Source organism: Carassius carassius, chromosome 43, assembly GCF_963082965.1.
Source record: "Carassius carassius chromosome 43, fCarCar2.1, whole genome shotgun sequence".
NCBI classification, from domain to species: Eukaryota; Metazoa; Chordata; class Actinopteri; order Cypriniformes; family Cyprinidae; genus Carassius; species Carassius carassius.
In genome coordinates, this window is record NC_081797.1 from 7450604 (window position 1) to 7473049 (window position 22446).

General features: G+C 36.2%; 1 protein-coding gene across 1 annotated transcript in view; it reads left to right on the top strand.

Annotated features, from left to right (window-relative positions):
• Window positions 1-22446, top strand: part of LOC132125142 (cytosolic carboxypeptidase 4-like) — a 202984-nt gene that overhangs the window by 45146 nt on the left and 135392 nt on the right. The gene's annotated exons all lie outside the window — the stretch shown is intronic.

Sequence of the window (22446 nt, forward strand, 5' to 3'; positions counted from 1 at the left end):
AAAAGACCGTACTTTATTCTTATTATTGAATTAGCACACCGTTGTTTGTTCATAAGGCAACTGGTTAGTGCAATCTGTAGTTCTACTCTTTTCCATGTATTTTTATTTTATGTGTGTGAATGTAACAACTGTAACTCGAGAATGTTTTAAATGCAATGCTTTTAGCTCCATCTAGTGGGATTGTTCTATAGCTATTATAAAGCAACATAAACCTTGATTCAAATTAGAAGTTCTCGTGTTCAAAAGGAGTAGGAAGAAGTTCATAACAAACTTTTCAGGTCCTACCCCATTTCTCTATTTTTATCCTTTAATTAAATACAAAACAATTTGATGCTTCACTTATATATACATCTTTACATACATCCTATATCTACCTACCTTCTGTTCACATAAACCTATACATAGATACAGATGCATACACACACATTCCCATTTTATTCTTCTTTCTTTTCCATTTATCTATAACAAATCAAATAATAACACCTCCATACTATACTTAACATGTAGACCAATGAACCTGTATACAATACTATCACTAGTATTGGGGGAAGTCGGGGAAGGGGAAGTCGTGGCCTAATGGTTAGAGAGTCGGACTCCCAATCGAAAGGTTGTGAGTTCGAGTCCCGGGCCGGCAGGAATTGTGGGTGGGGGGAGTGCATGTACAGTTCTCTCTCCACCTTCAATACCACGACTTAGGTGCCCTTGAGCAAGGCACTGAACCCCCCACTGCTCCGGGTGTGTGCTCACAGTGTGTGTGTGTGTGTGTTCACTGCTCTGTGTGTGTGCATTTCGGATGGGTTAAATGCAGAGCACAAAATCTGAGTATGGGTCACCATACTTGGCTGAATGTCACTTCACTTTCACACTTTCACCTCAAGTCCTTTTCGTATTCATTTAGTATATTCCGTTTAAATAGTCTTTTAAAATTACTTATTGTTGTACATGATTTCATCTCTTCACTGCAGCTGTTCCATACAATAACTCCTTTGGTTGTGATGCATTGATATTTAGAATTTGTTCTTATAGATTTCTTTTTAAATACAAATGTTCCTCTTAAGTGATGATTACTCTCTCTCATTTGAAACAACCCTTGAATACTGTCCGATAGCTGCTGATTATTTATTTTATACATAATTTGTGCAGTTTTGAAAAGTCAACAATATCTCTGAATTTTATCTCTGAATTTTAGTGCTTTTAATTTAATAAACAGTGAGGTAGTTGCTGCTCTATATGTGGTTTTATTTACAATTCTTAAGGCTCTCTTTTGAAGGATAAATATTGGTTCAGTGTTGGTTTTGTAAGTGTTTCCCCATACCTCCAAACAGTAAGTAATGTAAGGAAGTATGAAGGAACAATACAACATATACAATTTGTTTACCTATCTGATCATATATGTATGTAGACGAATGTTTTATTGCATGCTCAGTGTTTGATGGACCCTGCTGAAGTGAACTCATATAATATCCAATGCCTATATGATTGCATATAGTATAGTTAATCTTTAAAAAAAAAATGCTTCTTCAGGCGATAGACTACTTGAAGATCTATCATCTATCATCGTAAAATTCTTACATTTCTCGCTTGTAATATACTTCAGATTGTTTCCCTTTTTTGCACAATATTAGGTTAATTCATACACATCAATATTTAAGGTTAATCTGTTATATTTTTAATATTAATGCAGTTTTCTTTAGAAATATAGTCTTTGCTATCTGATTTTAATTGTTATTCCACAGTTTGTGTTAATGATCTTTCTGCAAATGAAACCCTGGCATGTCATCTCTTGGTGTTCTGGGTTAATCACTTGAGCCTGTGAATTTTCTAGTCTGTCCCCGTGCTGCTGAAGCATGTGTAATACGATCAAGTTCACTTCGATTTGAGTCTGAATGTGTTTTCTGGGCCAGTGCATTGAGACCACTGCCTTGTAGTTGGCTTAGTTAAAGAGATGGTTGAATTTCATTGGTGGCCATAATTAACTATGCTCCATCTGCAAAATCACCAAGGGAGTATCCTCCATTAGTTGTCTAAATCTAATTCGGGACCAAAGGCTCATAAGTGTAGAGAAATGTGCTGATCTTTACTGTGTTAATTCATGCAAGACAGGCAGAGTTTTGACCGCATATGCTGTGGTCATTAGGAGTCAGATCATGAAATTGTAGTACTATGATAAAGCCACAGACTTACTGCAGTGCTTACAACAGCTTTTGCTGGTGTAAAAAAAAAGGTTTAAGACTTAAAAGGCACGCAATGTGAGACATATCTAATTTTAAATGCTGAATACATGCCATATAAACCAGACAGGGTAAGCCAGGTGCCAAAATAGAGGATTATATAGATTAAATAATATTTGTACATGTCAAGTCAGATTTATTTGCGGAGCACTTTTCACATTTCAGAGCAGCTTTACAGAAAATGTTAATGTTTATAATATCTTAATGTATATCTGCATGCGTGCAGATTATACTTTTCTATCAACTTTATATGCAATAGTATTACATTTTTGTCAATCTAGTTATATCTGTCTGTTTATCTGGCTGCTAAATACAAAAGCGTTCAAAAGCATTCAGAACTGATAAATCTCAATTTTTGTTAAAAGATGGATCATCATCGTAGGCATTACATTTTATGCGACTTCCACTTGATGAATGACCCTGATGAAAAGATGGTAATGACCCTCATCATTTTAAACTTTATGCACCACAAATATGCAGCTGGCCACTAAGAGGGCCACGGGAGCGCCCATGGGTTATCTTTACATGACAAATACACCCTAAAATACCAAGGCCATAATCCTAATGATATTTAAAGATCACTGTAAACTTTCCAACAGTGCTTGGTTTTATGTAAATTGCACTACCCATGGTGCACTTGTTGCCAAATAATAAAATCTGACCCACATGATGTAGCACTGGTGCTTTGAATTTCGAATGATAAGTTCTTACTGTGGAACAGTTTGTAGAGGGGTTTCTATGCAACAGAAGTTATGTGTACTCTTTCATAACCCCTTATCTGATTGAAGGCCAGTTTGTTTCTTTCTAGCCAAGTTCTCTGTGCAAAAACGCAAGCTGAACATGGAAGACACACGGGAAGAGACGTCTGGACCTGAGGCCCCTCCACAGGTCACCTAACCATGGACGTTTTCCAAGACATCTTTGATTAGAAACCTGAAACGGCACTTAATCAGTTTTAAGTTTATTATTATTATTAGTCATTCATGCAATATAAGAGTGAGAATTAATATTTACGCATTTATTTATCTATATGCATTTATTTAATAATTTATGTAAACATAATTATTTATCTATCTATATGCATTTCTTTATATCCATTTATTTAGGCATTTCTTTATCTATATGCATTTATTTTTTGCATAATATATATATATATATATATATATATATATATATATATATATATATATATATATGCATTCCTTTTTATCTACTTATGTTTTGTTATATGCATTAAATATTTAATAGTATAGAAAAGGATGCATTCATTTAGCAAATATGGCATTTTACACTAAAAAGTACAGTAATTTGTAATTTATGTAGTCACATTGATCATTTTGCTTCAATAAAAAAAACAATATATACATATGATCATTGTAGACTAGTGGTTTTTGAAATTTTCGATATGTATTCCTTTCATATGTATCACTGAAAGGCGGTAGACTAGTTTGCGGTGTACTAATCCAAGTGTAACTGTGTGAGGCTTCAGAGCGTCTGGTGTCTTAGTTGCCATCATCTGCATGACAGTTCATTTAGGCGAGATGCTAATGGCGCTGCGTCCCTCCGCTGAAACAAATCAAGCATCTGATGAGCCCGTTGTGGTTTTGCAGCCCCATATTTACACATCTCTAAGCTTTCTGTGAAACTGAATCATGTGCTGAGGACTCAGTGTGATCTGGCACCAGATTGATTTTTTTATTTTTTATAAATATATTTAGGAATGTGTTCAGTGGATCTTTGGTTACAGCTATGTGGACCCTCAAACAACATCCCCATATGTGCTTGTTGATTTCAAAACCATGGGCTCCTTGAGGAGATGAGCTTCCTTCGTCTTTCACTCTTCTGGAAGGTTTTCCACTGATGGAACATGACTCCTGGGATTTGTTCCAGTTTAGACTAGAGCATCAGTAAGGTCAGGGACGGATGTTGGGAATATGGGGTATGACTCACAGCTGCTGTTCCAATTCATCCCAGAGGTGTTTAGTAAGGTTCAGGCCTGGGCAATGTGCGGGACAATCAATCATGTTTATGGACAGTGGGTAGTGTGGTTTCTTTGCTTTTTTTATTTTATTTTACAAAGTGTTAATTAAAACATTTACTAAATACATGTTATTTGTTTACCTGCATGTATTGTGACCATTAACTGACATCTTGAAATGTCAGAGGGTACTGTCAAATGGATTTGACTGACCAAAAGGTTTATGGGAATCCCTGGCCTGAATAGTAAATAGTTTCGAAAACAAAAGAATTCAAATGACTTAAGATGGTATTTGTTGCTGTCATTGGAGTACTTTCATTACACTTTAAATACTGGGACATACTGGACCCTTTTCACATTTCAGTGTTTTTTTTTTTTTCAGAAGTCGAAGTCATCATATTTGGGTAAACTTCTAGCGGGGAATGGAAACTACAAAAACAAGGGAGAAATGGCTTACAGAAGTACCATGAAAATGTTTCCATCTACTCGCAGTATACTGTGGTGGCGTCAGAAGATATACATGTACTATGTAGATGTTTTTTTAATCATTTATCATTTTTAGAGCTTAAATGAGTAGTTCACCCAGAAAAGAAAATCCTTTCATCATTATCCCAGTCAACGTCAATGGCCACAATCAACAGAAAAATAGTATTGGTAGTATTGGCTGAAGCATCCACTTTTATTTTTTATTTTGCGCAGCCTTCTAATTTCTTATGCTCTGATGTTAATCATGATGTTGGTTTGCGCTTGAGTAATTACTGATGGTCAGCCATGAAAGCTGAAGGTTTTGCAACCGAAGTGCAGAAATTCATTTCACTCTCATAACTTCTTTTCACTTTTATCTTTCATCATCCAGTAAGGGTGAGGTGAGAGTTAATGAGGAGGTAATCTGATAGGATAGTTTTCTGCCTTTAAATCTTAACTGGGCTTGCAGCAGTAGTAGGCCTTGGCTTTATTTTTTTACAGAGAAAGATTTAGAAAAATTGTGAAAGTCGATTTCTATGTAAACATATACTTTTGCGACCAAAGCTTTTCAAAATTGCACTGCTATTGCCTATGGGAAATGATTTTAATATATAATAACAAAAAGGTATTGGGCTGAGTTGCTGATATGGGCTATTGGCACCTGGCTTGTGAAGCAACTTGATGCTATTTTTCTTCCTTTGTTTTTTTTTTTTTTTTTTTTTTAAATTGTAAATATTAACTAAGCTCTTTAAGCAGTATTTTATGTGAGGCAGCATTTGTGTCTGTTTTTATCTTTTCCCCAGAGTCACAGTTCAAGTGAAGCACCTTAATTAATGTAAATGAAACTCTGTTTGAACTCAGTGGCTGTAAATTCGAGACCCGGTCTTCCCATTCCCAACGAGTCTCTTGTAACTCAATGTGTCCTGTCTGCATATATCTCCTCTGATTACCGCTGATGTTAATTGCCTCACTTATACTGGCCAGAGAGTTCATAAAATCTTAAATGAGCTGGGGTTGAAATACAGACCGCTAAATCCAGCTGTGTATAATGCAAGCACATAGTGCTTACATGTTAATGCCATTTCCTGTCAGGCTAGTCAAGAATGTGCGCTATTAGCTGTCATGACCATGTCAAGAGCTGTCATGACATCCTTCTCCTGTAGTTTATGAGTATGTGAAGTGCAGTGTGACCACAAGAGGGAGATAACCAGCCATGTGTTGTAAAAAAAACAAATGTACTGTAAATCACTGTGGCTCTCTGGTTCTGCTTCAGGACCCAGACTGTATGCTAGATATCAAGTTTATATTAAGAATTGAGAAAAAAAAATGTTTATAATACCAAAAAAAATTCTGAAAAATTATGATGACCTGCACAGGCTGAGCAATGTTCTCTCTCATGTTAAAATGTATTAGCATGAAAGAATATAGTCTCCTAAATTTGGTATAAATTATTTTTTACAAATTAAGATTTCTTTAAAATATGTGACCATGGACCACAAAACCAGCCATTAGTAGCACGTTTGTAGGTATATTTGTAGCAATAACCAACAATACATTGTATGGGTCAAATGATACATTTTTCTTTTATGCCAGTAAAGATCATGTTTCATGAAGATATTTTGTCAATTTCATACTGTAAATATATGAATACTGAATTTTAGACTAGTAATATGCATTGCTTATTTTAGACAACTTTTATCTCTATTTTAATTTTAATTAATTAATAATTTTTTTGCACCCAAATTCCAGATTTTCAAATAGTTTTATCTCTGCAAAATATTGCCCTTACATCAATAAAAAGCTTATTTACTGTATTCAGATTTCAGATGATGCATAAATCTAAATAAAAAATAAAAAAAATGCCCCTTAAGACATGGCTTACACACACACACACACACACACACACACACACACACACACACACACACACACATACATATGTTTTTGTGAAAAGTGGGGACATCCCATAGGTGTAATGGTTTTTATACTGTACAAACTGTATATTCTATGCCCCTACACCAACCCTTCACCTAACCCTCACAGGAAACTTTGTGCATTTTTACTTTCTCAAAAAACTCATTCTGTATGGTTTATAAGCATTTTGAAAAATTGGGACATAGGTTATGTCCTCATAAGTCACCCTGTCCTTGTAATACCTGTGTCATACCCTTGTCATTATACAGAGTTGTGTCATGATATGTCACAAAAACACACCCACACATACACACATGTATGTATACATGTATACAGTATATGTACGCGTGTGTGTGTAATGTGTAATATACAGTATGTGTGTATAAAATATATAGAGTATGTGTGTGTATATGTGTGTGTGTGTACCAAGTCATGAGGGTAATTTTTTTTAAAAATTGTGTGTGTGTGTGTGTATATATATATATATATATATATATATATATATAGTTATATATATATATATAGTTATATATATATATATATAGTTATATATATATATATATATATATATATATATATATATATATAACTATATATATATAAATTGAAAACCTTTTGTTTTCAATGGGAAAATTACAAAATCTAAACACGTCTTTTTGTAAGGTTTTAGATACATTTTTTTTTTTTTTACACCTTAACGCACATTAGATATTAATACATATAATACATACATTATAATATAATGTGTGTATGTGTTCTGAATTAGTGCACCTTATTGTCATAATTCTGTAAATGTGTGTGTACAGGTGAACATAGGTGTAACATTAGTTTATTTGAATTTTTAATTATCCAATTAACATTTTGTATAGAATTATATATATATATATATATATACAGCTGCAGTAAATGGACCCTTTGCTTCCCCCCTCCCCTTTTCTATCGGTTTACTTTTTTGTTGTAAGGCTGTTGGTGCAGGATTTGACTAGGTGGGTGAGCTGGAGGATGGGATAAGGATATTGGAGTGGGGTGGGAGAACTGGCAGCCTGTACTGAGGTCTGATTTCACTGCCCTCTCTCTACATGTTTTATGGAAAGTGCTATTTCAGCCATCCCCAGCATGTGAGTGCCATCGCTTGGTCGATTGCTCATGTTACAGCCGTGGTTTGAGTGACAGTCAGACTTTCGGGCACACAAAAGAGCCCACTGGAAAGTCCTGAGACTGACCGTGGTGGGATACTACCACAGCAAAGGTTCTGTTGCTTTGGGAACAAGATACAAGACGCACATCCCATTCAGGTTGCAGGACAGGTGGGAAAAGAGTCTAGTGTCCACCGTGGGCCTGATGAAAGGGGTAGATACGAAACTGGCAGTGAATACGTGCCCTCTGAACACGTATCTTTCCAAAAATACCATTAATGGCAAGAAAAGATGCTTAACGTGGTATTTTAAGTTAGTGGACCACGAAGGAATGAGTTATCCACTTTAATTTGATGTTGAGATTTGCAGATGGCGATTAGACTCATGATCAGCAGTGTATTAAGCATTACTGGCTGCTTTCAAGTAAACATTTTGACAGATTTTTCTGATACATTAAAAAAAGTTGGTTCTAAAATTAGGCTACACTCTTTGGAGAGTCCTCTATTTTCCTAAACATAGCCGTTTCCTTTATTTATATACATTAAACTCACAAAAAGAGCCCCATGTATGGAAGCCATTTTCTGGTAATTCTTGAATGAAGTTTAAATTCAAGTCACAATAATGAGAAATAGTTACAGTGTTGAAATATTAAGCAACAGTATTGAAAAAATAAAACTGCGACTGTGATAAATAGCTGCAGTTATATATTTAAAATCCTAAATAATTGACTAAACATGCTAATTGGGACTTTTTGATAATCATAATTTTGTCTATGATGAATAATTGTAACTTCAAGAGGCTGTGATATAAAAATGTCACAATTTAGTTGTACGTTTGCATATATTTTAGTTATAGAAATTTAAAAGTAAAAAAAAAAAAAAAAGAGTTTTAAAAGGCCCATGGCTTTTCACAGAATCATAAGCAAAAGACTTCCTTTGAGATAAAAAATGAGAGCTAAAGAGCCAATCTCCCTTTTATGATTTGTTATGATTACTGCAATTTTGCTTGCTTGTTTTTTCCTTGGTTATTAGATGAAAATAAACAATCATCCACTCTTAAAACCTGAGAGAAATTTAATCTAATATCTAATGGGAGCCAGCAACTCGAGATGGCTGTCTACGTGCATTTCATACTGAGGTTATCTTTTGCTAAGCGCACTAGATGACAAGTATGTCTGCTTAAGGGTCTCAGTATCCACATTTGCGTAATACCCCTGTAAGAAGGTCTGAGTGTGGAATGAAAATCGGTCTCAGATGTGAAATTTTGTCATCACTTGATCAAACCCACCTCCTTCAAAAGCACAAGAGTTAAATTTATGAACTGTGAACATTAAAACAACGTGTTTTATTAATTCTAGGGGTATTTTTGCGTGTCTTTATACAGTATAATATTTTTTCTGTAACGTTAACATATAGCAGACGCTAAATCAACCGCACCACATCACTTCTATTAAATCTACAGCCAATGAATGACTCTTATTAGCCAGGAATTTAATTCTTTAAGAAGAATCATCTCTTTGGGATTTGGACTTCACTAGTTTGGGTTTGTATCATTTTAGTGTATCTCAAACATATTCATTTTAAAGGGATAGTTCACCAAAAATGACAATTACCCCATGATTTACTTACCCTTGAGACATAGTAGGTGAATATGATTTCTTCTTTTGATGTTGATTTTGAAGTAAAAGTCCATCCATCCATCCATCCATCCATCCATCCATCCATCCATCCATCCATCCATCCATCCATCCATCCATCCATCCATCCATCCATCCATCCATCCATCCATCCATCCATCCATCCATCCATCCATCCATCCATCCATCCATCCATCCATCCATCCTTCCTTCCTTCCTTCCTTCCTTCCTTCCTTCCTTCCTTCCTTCCTTCCTTCCTTCCTTCCTTCCTTCCTTCCTTCCTTCCTTCCTTCCTTCCTTCCTTCCTTCCTTCCTTCCTTCCTTCCTTCCTTCCTTCCTTCCTTCCTTCCTTCCTTCCTTCCTTCCTTCCTTTAATTTTAAGGGATGTCAGACTTTAATCAGTGCAGTTCATGACTGACTGTTTAAATGATCGTTTTAATTATACATGTTAAGTTTTATTGAAATTAATGAATTTAACTTCTTTTGCTTAATTGGAAATCATATCATTCAGTAGTGGATTGACCTAAAAAATACTAAAAGATTTGGATTCCTTATGATTCCCATTCCTTTTTTAAAAGCCTTTTTGGATACACAGCTCAGTTATCCAGGGTGGACTGAAATAATTTATTTGGGCTTTATAGCTTGGAGCGTGTCCTTGGTGAGACTTTCAAGGACTGCATCCAGCCCACACAGTTTATCAATAATTTCTTGATGCCCGCTGTGTACTTGATTTTCTCATTCACTTATTGATTTCAAGAAGCAAATGCTTTTATGCGTTTTCTTTTCCTCTCTGAACCACAGAGTTTGTTTGTGATACTTTTTCTCAATATCATGCAGAACATTGTAAACCGCAGCATCATTTGTGGAGTGTTGTGCTAAAAGGGTTGAGGAGTCATGAGGCCGGATGTTTATTTTTGCTTTTAACTTGGGAATGGTTCACAACAAGATGTAAAGATGGATTGTTAACTGACAGCTTTGAGTGCCAAACACGCTTCCCGGCATCCTTAGCTCTGCTCTTATTTATTTATGAGACTTTGAGGAGCATGGCATAGAAGTCTGTCATAGGTGCCCTGCATCTCTTAGGTTGATAACTTATTTAACATGTTTGTGCTCAGAATGCTAGAAGAACAAGCAAAGTGCTGTTCCCTGTGTAAAGAGGGTTATGCCACAGGGAAGGAGGGAGAAAGAAGAGGAGTGCTCTCTGTTGTTTTAGAGATGAAGCTAAATCTCTCTGTGTGGGACTTGATTGGGTCTCCTGAAAATTACCCCCAGAAAACATGATGACGCTCTGCCTGCTTTGGCTGGGATTAAACTATCCATGGCTCCCAGCTGGTTACTGGACCTGTGGTTTCATGAGCCCCTTGAACCTCTCGAATGTTCTCGAAACAGCTTGTGCACCTTGAGCTCGCTATATATTTTGCCCCACTCAAAGATAATCTAAAGCTACAAAAAGTGCCTCAGGTCCCAAGCTTGTACCGTTGAAGTTGCATGCCTGTCAAGAAGACCATATACTGCTCCCATTGGTACTGTAGGTCTTGAAGTGGTAAAAACATAACTTTAGAGCATGCATGGTCTCATTTGAATTGGTACAAGAGCTTTAACATTCTGCACTTATAAATGTTACATCTACCTATCTACCTGTCTGTCCATCCACCCACCCTAAAAACAATTCATTGCAATTCTTCTTTGCATTCATTTAATCTCTAATTCTTGTCTGCAATCCAAATTCAAAATCAAGAATTGAATTGCAATTTCTTACAACCTCTGTAGTAAGGCAAAATATTGCTGGTAAACCTTACATGTCTATTATTGGAAGCTGGCTGACACATTAGGTGTTGCAGCTTAAGTAATTTAAAGGCATTGTTCACCCTGAAAAGAAAATGTAAATTTACTCACCAAATCTGTATGACAGCCTTTATTCTGTGGAACACAAAACAACATACTTGAAAGTCAATGTGATCTAATCAACATTTGAATACAATGGCTTTCACTTTAAACAAACAATAAGACATTTTTCAAAATACAATTTTGTGTATCCATTTGTGCCTTGAAAGTCTTTGCTGTTGTTTTCGGGGTCCCGAGCTTACTGCAAGTAAGTGGTTTGGAAAACAGGACCAAGAGACCATAAGAGATTTGGCCCGCTGACAAATTCTGCAGCAGACAGGAGTCACTGTCTCAATGTAAAGTGTTAATTAAAAGGTTGGGAGACAGCCAAGCAGTCGTAAATTTGTAGTTGCAGGCAGCCGCTTTTACAAGACATGCTTCTCCGAGCTTCCTGTGCATGCCTAGCTGTGGCATTCAACAGTTTTGTTCATTTTCCATCTTGGCAGACTAATGTTCTCGCACCGTGTGAAGTTCCTGTGATTGTTGTGACTGAACATCACTGTCTAAACTTGGCAAACAAACTGACGCTAATGTGGGTTTAGATGGTGATTTACATCTGTTTTGTTCTGATGCAGTTTAGCAGCACTCAAGGGAGAATAACGACCTGAAATGTGGACAACGTGGATAGGTTAAGGATGCACACTTGTGCATTGGTGATACTTACTAGATTTTGTGTCAGGCTGATCAAAGGGATCCTGTTGCATGCTTGCATGAATAGGGTTTATTTTCACTTGTGCATTCCCGGCATAACAGGCTATTCATATTGTGTGGTGTGGATGGACAGATCAAGAAGCTGAGTCTAGTTTGGATATCCTCCATTGGCAGGTTCTAAGTCTACTGCTGTCTAAAGAAGCTGTATAAAACCACAACACCAACCCCCCACAGAAAGACACCACACTCACTAGACGACTTGTGCACCCTGGACTGATTTACATCCAATTGGCCACTAGGGTACACTTGCCCCTGTTCATTTTTGTCAGGCCAGAATCCAGTGGTGGAGTTTACCCAAAGGGGGGGAGGGCATTTAAAAAACGGCCAGGTGCGACCCTTACATTCAGGACTCAGTGAGTGGCCTAGAGGCAGAGGAAGGAGGTAAAAGGAGACAGGAATCTATACCAGACATTCTTCCACTTTTTGTTAGTCTTGGTCCTATATCCTTTTGTCCGTTTCTCTGACCCTATTGACCATCCCAAGATGTACAGCTATAGTAAACCGGGTTACTTCACCTGGACAGCGACATGTGAAAGCCTCACTAATGGGGGTAAGTGAGAAGATGAATCTCTGCAATGCTCTGAATGCACATCAAATCCTGCATTTGGCAAGAGCGTGCAGTGTTTAAAGAGAGCTCCTACCGGAGCTTGCACATGTAAATGTCTTGTTTTGCTTGCACAAAGGGATCTTTTGCAGCCTTTCACAGCTTTTGACCAGGTTGCATGAGCTTGGTGCATCTAGCATTTTTAAAAAGACTCGTGAAATTGTGAAAAGATTTGTTGCAGACGATCGCATGGGTACATTTACAAGATTTACCAGAATCAGCCTTTAAATGCTTGCTCGATTATCAAGATAATCAGTTGATTGATTTGCATGTGTGCTAAGGCAATGCTTTGTGATTGTCGAGCCTACAGGTTGGGTGGAGCTCTTGCCTTTTCCATCTTGATCCTGGCACATTTCATGGATTTTGGGCAACCACATTGGGATGCTTCAAACCCCACCTGCTCTTTGCTCTTAACTGAGCTTAAGACGATATGAGTTATTTCCATCGACTCAAGACATTGCACAACAGCTGTATCAGGTTTTGTTTCTAAAATAAGATCAACCTCCTCTCTTCATGTCACAAATTGCCATGTCAGTCCTGTCAAAATAACATTATTTTTATCTATCAGCCTTAACCGCGAACTCAGCGGTTGTTATTTGGCCTCCTTGCCCCCTTCATATGGTAAACGATCCATGAGTTTGCCTCTCAAATGTTGGGATACTTATGGTATTATGTAACTAAACAAAGACCACTGCTGAGTGACAGTTACATCCCACAATGCAATTGTGCCAGGATAATTCCATTGAGAGACAGCGAAAGTGCTAAAGCTCCTCTGGCTTTAGGAAGTCCACGTCCCACAGGTGTAGGTTATAATTTATAGACTCTGTCTGTCTGGATTAGAGAGGGATTCAGTGGTATTGTGTGTGATGAAGTCAACTTGCCACTTATAGGGATGTTATTTCTGCAACATTTGACGCTATTTTTTAGTCTATAGAACTGAATGTCCACATGCGTTGGTGTATGTGTGACACTCTAGATGTTGTTTACACTTTTCAACAATATTGGTAAAAAAAGATATGACCCCCTCTGTGTAATTTTAGCCCAGGCATTTAAATATTTGTTCATTCTGCTGTGCCATTAGAGGCTTTAGGGAGATTAAGCTGAAAACCCAGCGGGTACTGCTGATGTGTCTCTAATGCTGAACACTGCTAGGGGAGTTCAGGGTCAAACTTTTTGAAAAAAATTTTTTTCAGTATTATTAGCACATTATTCACAGAGCCAGAGTGGTTTTTTGTGCATAATGTTTTCTGATAGTGGTCAGTTTGAGCCTAGATAATAATGGTCGGACTTTGGCCTCTTGAAGACGTTAATTATATTGTACAAAAGACTAATGTGATAATCAGCTCTTATTGAATTTACCTGCACAGATATAATGTTTGTTTTTCAATTAAATGAATTATCATTGTACTAATGCCACCTTTCAAGTGGATACAATTAACCAAGCAACTAAAATGATAGGTGCAGTTGTTTTATTATTATTATTATTATTATTTTTCCAAAGCAAGTTTCTAGTTACCTCCTGAAGTTCAAGGACAAGTCATGCCATTTTCACCTACTCTTCATGGTACCTGCTTCATCAGCAGCTGTTACCCTAATGGAGACAACTTGGATTTGTTGGCTCCCAAAGGCATAAGGGAAGCTATTTACCATTGCTGTTTATTTTATCATTGCTTCTTTGGCATTTTTCACACAAAAAAACTACTTAGAACAAGAATGGAACACATCACAGCCCTGTTGTCTTTTTAAATATCAGCCAAATGCTAAATGAAATATTGTAGAGTAAGCTGATTAACATGCAAGAACCAAAGATAGAATACAACTTGTATGGATGACATATAGAGAAGGAAGCCAAATGAAACCTTCTTCAGTTCTGACCAAGCATTTGACCCCATCATGAACTTTTATCATTGTAGCTTGAGCTGGGAGTGTTACCTTTTCAGCTAATAATTCTTCTAATGATTTGCCAGATCACTATTTTATTTTATTTTATTTTATTTTTTTTGATAGAATGTCAGGAAGTCGTGTTTGAAGTGGAACTTAAAGTGACTCTCAGTAGCCACTAGTTTGGCGTCTAAGGTATCTGGCTGTATTTATCACAGCGTTAGGAATCATTTACTAACTACTGAGAGAAGTTTTTATAGAATGAACATGACAGTGGTATGGCACAAGCTATGCTGTGCACAGAGAATTTAAAAAAATTGCATGGCAGAAATTGACACGTGATCAAATTTAATGCCCAAGCAATGACAATGTTCTCAAACTGGTACATAGATTACCGGAGGGTCAGTGAAGGATTGCAAATGTAAATAATCTGCAAGTTTGTATAAAGACTGTATATGCATGTTTACATGTTATTATTAATATTAATAAAGTGAAGTTTATTAATATTAATAAAAGACCTCAACTGGTGACTAGCACTGTTAATTTACAGTGACAATTATTGAATTAAACTTTTTGACAACTTTGTTATTCTTTTATGCGTGAGGGTAAAATCCAAGCTGTTAAAATATGAAAGTAGTGTTTTATATTTATTTTGCCCAGGGAACAGTCAATTTGGGAGAATGAGACACTGGAAAAATCTTTTTTCATTTCATAATAATTGCCGGATTTGATCTAAGAAATGCTGTTGTGCCTTGAACTGAGGAAGGATGAATCAAATATCGCAAAGCTTTTTGAACATAATCATTTGTGTCTAAAGTTAAACTTTAACAATTTTAGATAACAACAGTAATTTGTCTCTTAAAAATTTTGTTTACCAGGTAAGTCCAACAGGAGTTTATTAGTAGCAGGGTATTTTTTATTCGTCACAGCTGTATAAACCCCATAAATCCAAATTGGGAATTTAGGCTCAATGTCTGTTAGTTCTGAGGTCATCTATATGCTAATGTATTTCTAACAGCTTTAGCATTTAAAATCTACAGAAAAATTACATTCATCAAGCCATCTTTATTCCCCTTTAAGATGGCAAATACTGTAAATATAGCTGATGTGACCTTATTTTCTTCTGAATCACAATCTTAATGTCACTTAATAGCAGTCAATGGCAAAATTATGTCTTCATAATGTAGCTCCTATTAAATAGGAGGAGATGAATCTAATTTTTATGTGAAGGTCAGGCACTGTAAAGCCCTATCAGCTGTTAATATCAAAAGGCTAGTTTAAATGTTATATAATTATAGTTTTCACTATATATATCTGACTTGTTCACTATTACAAAGACCTTATAATCACACCCTTAGATGGTGCTACTAATGATTTCCCTCCATTTTTTCATGCTGAACATAAGGCGTAATTGAAATAGAAGGGCCTTTTATCTAGATGATTATGATCCTCGTTTGGAAGAAATCTGAACAAGGGCTGGAACAGTTAAATTCAATCCAGGTATGCAGTGTAGGCGTCTTTGTTGAATGACCTGTAATAAAGTTATTTATGAGCAGATGGGTGCGTTTCTAAGCCTTTGACCCATGGTATGCCAGCATCCAGGGTCAAAGGTCAAGGTCTGTAACATTCATGACCTGCTGATGTTTAAAGACGTGAAGCAAAAACATTTGCACGTTCTTGTGCAAAATTTATATTTCAGTATTTTGACATTACACAAGTAACCATTTACAGACCTACAAAGGTGCCAAGAGTTTAAATCATATATCAAATACAAATTTTGAAAATATATACAGAGATCTAGCAAGTCAGACAATTTTTGTCTAAACTCTCTGACTTCTGACATCTCACACTTGTGTCTTTTTTTATGTGTGTTGTTTATATAATTGCAACTTTCAGAAATTATAATGTTGGCATATAGGAGTGTTAACATGAAAATAAGTGTTTATCTTCAGTATTACTACAGAATACTTCTTGTATCTATATCTAATAAACATGAACCTATATTGCATCTGTATGTAAACTTGATTTATATTTATTTATTTTATTTTTTTTGCATTATTAATGCAGTAGTGTAGAGAAATGTCAATACACGCATAAGCCCATAACACCTCTAGCTCTCTCCCTCTATAGCGCACACTCTCAGTGGCTCATTTGGCTTGGAGCAGAGGTTTATCTCTTTTCCATCTGTCTGCTACAGCTCAGTGACTCCTAATTTATCATTCTGGTCAGAAGTGAATAGCCGGGGTTTCTTTCTTGGATCTCAGTGCTGAGAATGGAATATCAATTCTTTATGTTGTGATTTATAGTGTAGCAACCGAGTCTATTGCCGGACTATTTTAAGAAAGCATATGCAGTTACTGACATGCAATATATGCTTCTACTTTTGATCGCGTGTGGGCCTGGAATTTCACTGACTTGATTAATGTTATCGATGAGAAAGCTAATTTTCCATAAATCCTTTGTTGATGATTTATGATTGACATGCCGAGGTGCTTTGTGTGTGGGGTGCGCTTGATTTTAATTATACATTTGTCAATAAAGAATATACCAGTGTGGCTGAATGAAGCGGTGTCCTTTAACTTGACTCAATGCCAAAGTTTGGCCACGGTTCTTTGGCACTTGCTGCACTCCCAGCGGCTCCGGACAAACTATACAGAGAGCCTGTGAACTTCACAGTGCCCTTTTCGTAACAGTAGGAGATGAACTGAGAATCCCAACCTATCATTTCATATTTGTCTGTATAACAGAGGTGCCAACCAGAGCCTCCCTAAGCACTTACTGAGAGAAAAGTCCATCTTTGTTGCGCACATATGTTCATCAACATCAACTTTGACTGCCCATAAGTGGCTCTAAATAAGAAGCAGTGTTGGGGTAACATATTTCAAGTAACGCAAGTTACGTAATCAATTACTTTTTCAAATAGTTAATAAAGTAACACATCACTTTTAAATTTACAAGAAAATATCTGAGTTACTTTTTCAAATAAGTAACGCAAGTTTCTTTGTTTTCCTGTTTATTCATTGACACCTCTGCAATTAGTTACCTTTTTATGGAGTAACACAATATTGTAATGCATTACTTTTTAAAGTAACTTTCCCAAACATATTTGATAACCATCTTTAGCAGATTTAGAGCTTCTGTATATTTTGTTGTTGATGTCAAAGACATGAAATTCTACAGTATTTTGGCACTCATTCACTATCTATCTATCTATCTACCGATCTGTCTATCTATCTATCTATCTATCTATCTATCTATCTATCTATCTATCTATCTATCTATCTATCTATCTATCTGTCTGTCTGTCTGTCTGTCTGTCTGTCTGTCTGTCTGTCCCTTGAATTTTAGTGATATGCATGAATGACAATTGAAAATGGAAAAGGCTAAGATTTGAACAATAGCATTAGAGATGGTGGAGGGGTGGTAGGTAGTTTGCAATGGAATGGGTGTTTTGTTTGTTGACTTAAGCCTCTTACTCTTTAGCCCAGTCAAAGATGAAGGTCAAAAATGTTTTTAAATAGAGCTCCGTACTCGAGGGAAATGTCGAATTATGCTGGGAGGGCAGGATGCGAATAGAAAACATCTCGCACCGTCATCTAATTAGTTCAGTCTTTGGCTTTGGATGCGTCAGAGTTGATGGCAAACTGTCCAGCTATGTGAGAAATGCTGCACTCATTAAATATGAGTTTTCTTGTGCTGTGTATACAACTTTTTTGATGCATGATAATTTATTTTAAATGTGTTTCATGCTGTTCTTGTTATCTGTGGAACAACAATATTGACATGATTCGGTACATTTATCTCCACTTTGAAATGATGTGTTGTCACTGTGGCATGTTAAGTCATATTTCATATACTGCCCTCTAGTGTTTAAGCATCATATTGTGTGTGTGTTTGTTTGTGTGAAGCGTTTTCATGTTTTATTATTTATTTAACCATTGGAAACTCAATTTATCAGCATTTGTTTCATGACTAAGTTGAATTTCATATAATCAGATAATATTTTCAGTTTTTATGGTGTTGTAGAAAAGCATTTGCATGCCTCCTCTGCAATAAAAACTTCAGTTTGTTTTACACATGATCAGCCACAAGACCATGCTCCAACTTGGTGTTGAATGTTATGCCAAGCTCATTGCTCTCATTATAATGGTTCATTTTACCCAGCTAAGCTCCCATTTACTGTGGCATGGTAATTTTACTTCAAACTGTTATTCCAAACAAGCTTACATTGTGCCAAATTACCACACAGTGTCAAACTGTAACCCTTAGCAGTGCCCAGGCAAGATTTTTTTAAATTAATTTGGCACACTTCCTATCTGTAAACTCGTATCAGTTCAGATGAGAATTACTTTCTGAATAATCCTGGTGTTTATCCAAATCTCTAACCTGCAGAAAGATTATTGCCATAACCAATTACCTCTCATGGACTTCAGAGGTAACTAAAATAAAATCCCGAGGCCTTGATCATAGCTGCAATTAGCAAGAGCTGCTTATTCTTATTTTAGCCTGGGAACAAATGGAGGGGTGCAAACTCACTCAGCTCTGAAACCCGAACTTGCGAAATACGTCTGAAGTCAGATAATGAGTGACCGGGTCACTCGGAACAGGACAGAGGTGAAGATGGATGCTGTACCAGGAGCTGTTGTTAACATGTCCTGCGTCAGCTCATCGCTGTACGCCTGGGAAGAAGTCAAGGTCCCTCCTGGGTATCAGGCTTCTGTTACCCAAAACACACTAATTTTAGTTTAGTTTTGTTTACAATTATTAACACACATCTGACTGGGTTGAAAATACTTACTATAATTCCACTTGAATGTGCGAAGCTGTGTGTTGACGTTCTCTGAAGAGTGTAAACACTGTGGCACTTTCAAAATTCCTCTGTTTGTTTGAACATACAGACGTGTCAAATTGTTGCTCAACCAATAGCACAAGTTTTTTGGGATCACCTGTTTCTCTGGCAAACTGTTTGGGGCAGAAGTGTCGGTGTGACGGAGAAGTGTTTGACTTGGCAGACTTATTGTTATTGTTATTATAATAATAATAATGATTATTTGTCTTATTAAATGTTTAACTATTATCATTATTATTATTATTATTATTATTACCATAACAACTCTAAATTTAATTTTTTATAATATAATTACAATTTCCTTAGCATGATTATTTTTTTTATTAAAATTATTATTATTATTATTATTATTATTACCATATTAACTCTAAGTTGTAATTTTTTATATAATTACAATTTCTTTAACATTATTATTTTTAATAAAAACTATTATTATTATTATTTTTCTAATTACATTTTTAGCATTATTAATATTACTGTTATTGTTATTCATTTCATTATAATTATCTTATTTGTTTTTTCATTATTAAATTTGTTTGTTTGTTGTTGCTGTTGTTGTTATTACAACAAAACTGGCTTTATATTGTATTTTTTTCTATTTTTTATTCTTAATTGTAATTGAATTCTCATCATTATCAACAACAACAACAACAACATTATTATTATTATTATTACTACTTATACTACCACATCAAACAACTCTGTTGTGTTTATTGATATTGTATGTTTCTGATTTTTTTAATTCTATTTTTCTTCTTCTTAACTGTATATGAAATTTTCAACAGCAACAATAACACACATATATATATATATATATATATATATATATATATATATATATATATATACACACACAGTCGTGGCCAAAAGTTTTGAGAATTACATAAATATTAGTTTTCAAAAAGTTTGCTGCTAAACTGATTTTAGATCTTTGTTTCAGTTGTTTCTGTGATGTACTGAAATATAATTACAAGCACTTCATGCGTTTCAAAGGCTTTTATCGATAATTACATGACATTTATGCAAAGAGTCAGTATTTGCAGTGTTGGCCCTTCTTTTTCAGAACCTCTGAAATTCGACTAGGCATGCTCTCAATCAACTTCTGGGCCAAATCCTGACTGATAGCAACCCATTCTTTCATAATCACTTCTTGGAGTTTGTCAGAATTAGTGGGTTTTTGTTTGTCCACCCGCCTCTTGAGGATTGACCACAAGTTCTCAATGGGATTAAGATCTGGGGAGTTTCCAGGCCATGGACCCAAAATTTCAACATTCTGGTCCCCGAGCCACTTAGTTATCACTTTTGCCTTATGGCACGGTGCTCCATCGTGCTGGAAAATGCATTGTTCTTCACCAAACTGTTGTTGGATTGTTGGAAGAAGTTGCTGTTGGAGGGTGTTTTGGTACCATTCTTTATTCATGGCTGTGTTTTTGGGCAGAATTGTAAGTGAGCCCCCTCCCTTGGATGAGAAGCAACCCCACACATGAATGGTGTCAGGATGTTTTGCTGTTGGCATGACACAGGACTGATGGTAGCGCTCATCTTTTCTTCTCCGGACTAGCCTTTTTCCAGATGCCCCAAACAATCGGAAAGGGGCTTCATCGGAGAATATGACTTTGCCCCAGTCCTCAGCAGTCCATTCACTATACTTTCTGCAGAAAATCAATCTGTCCCTGATGTTTTTTTTTTGGAGAGAAGTGGCTTCTTTGCTGCCCTTCTTGACACCAGGCCATCTTCCAAAAGTCTTGGCCTCACTGTGCGTGCTGATGCGCTCACACCTGCCTACTGCCATTCCTGAGCAAGCTCTGCACTGGTGGCACTCCGATCCCGCAGCTGAATCCTCTTTAGGAGACGATCCTGGCACTTGCTGGACTATCTTGGATGCCCTGAAGCCTTCTTTACAAGAATTGAACCTCTTTCCTTGAAGTTCTTGATGATCCTATAAATTGTTGATTTAGGTGCAATCTTAGTAGCCACAATATCCTTGCCTGTGAAGCCATTTTTATGCAACGCAATGATGGCTGCACGCGTTTCTTTGCAGGTCACCATGGTTAACAATGGAAGAACAATGATTTCAAGCATCACCCTCCTTTTAACATGTCAAGTCTGCCATTCTAACCCAATCCGCCTGACATAATGATCTCCAACCTTGTGCTCGTCAACATTCTCACCTGAGTTAACAAGACGATTACTGAAATGATCTCAGCAGGTCCTTTAATGACAGCAATGAAATGCAGTGGAAAGGTTTTTTTGGGATTAAGTTAATTTTCATGGTAAAGAAGGACTATGCAATTCATCTGATCACTCTTCATAACATTCTGGAGTATATGCAAATTGCTATTATAAAAACTTAAGCAGCAACTTTTCCAATTTCCAATATTTATGTAATTCTCAAAACTTTTGGCCACGACTGTATATATATATTTATATCTTTTTCTGATTCGTTTTTTTCTTAATTGTAATAAATCATTCTCAAAAACAATAATAACACCTCTTCAGCCAAGTAATGTAGATCATTTTAGCTTTCAAGTGTAGGTCATCTGAATTTACAATCAGTTTTATTATTAAATGTGTGTTGTTGTTGTTTTATTATTCATTTCAAATTAATAAGCCATTTCAGTTACTTTTCATGGCAGTGTTAAAAGTCAGCATTAAAAAAAATATATATATATATATGGATAGTTTAAGGATTTAAGCAATAGGTTCATGAAGTTGGAAAATGCTAATGCAAATAGTGGGCTACATATGGTCTGCGTTCCCTCTGCAAAGATTACTCAGCTTATTTGTATGACGACAGCCGTCTTTTTTGGCTCCTTAAACATAAACAAAATCCCCCTGACGGTAGAGGAAGGACTCGGGTAACTGCCAGCGAATCAGCTAATGAAACCGACGCACATAAGCCTTCATCAGCTGCTGACTATAAACATTCTTCTTTGATTGGACCGTTAATGCAAAACGGTTTGATGACGCACTGCAAATAAAACGGCATGACAGGTGCTGCTGCTCTTGTTTTGTTCTGCGCAAGTTGTGGTGATCAGGTAAATAATTTTTTCACAAATGTACTTTCAATGTCAAATTGAATCTCGAGCTGAAAGTATCCAAGCAACTGAACTATTACAGATGCCCACTTTTACTAAATGGAAAACCTACCCATATG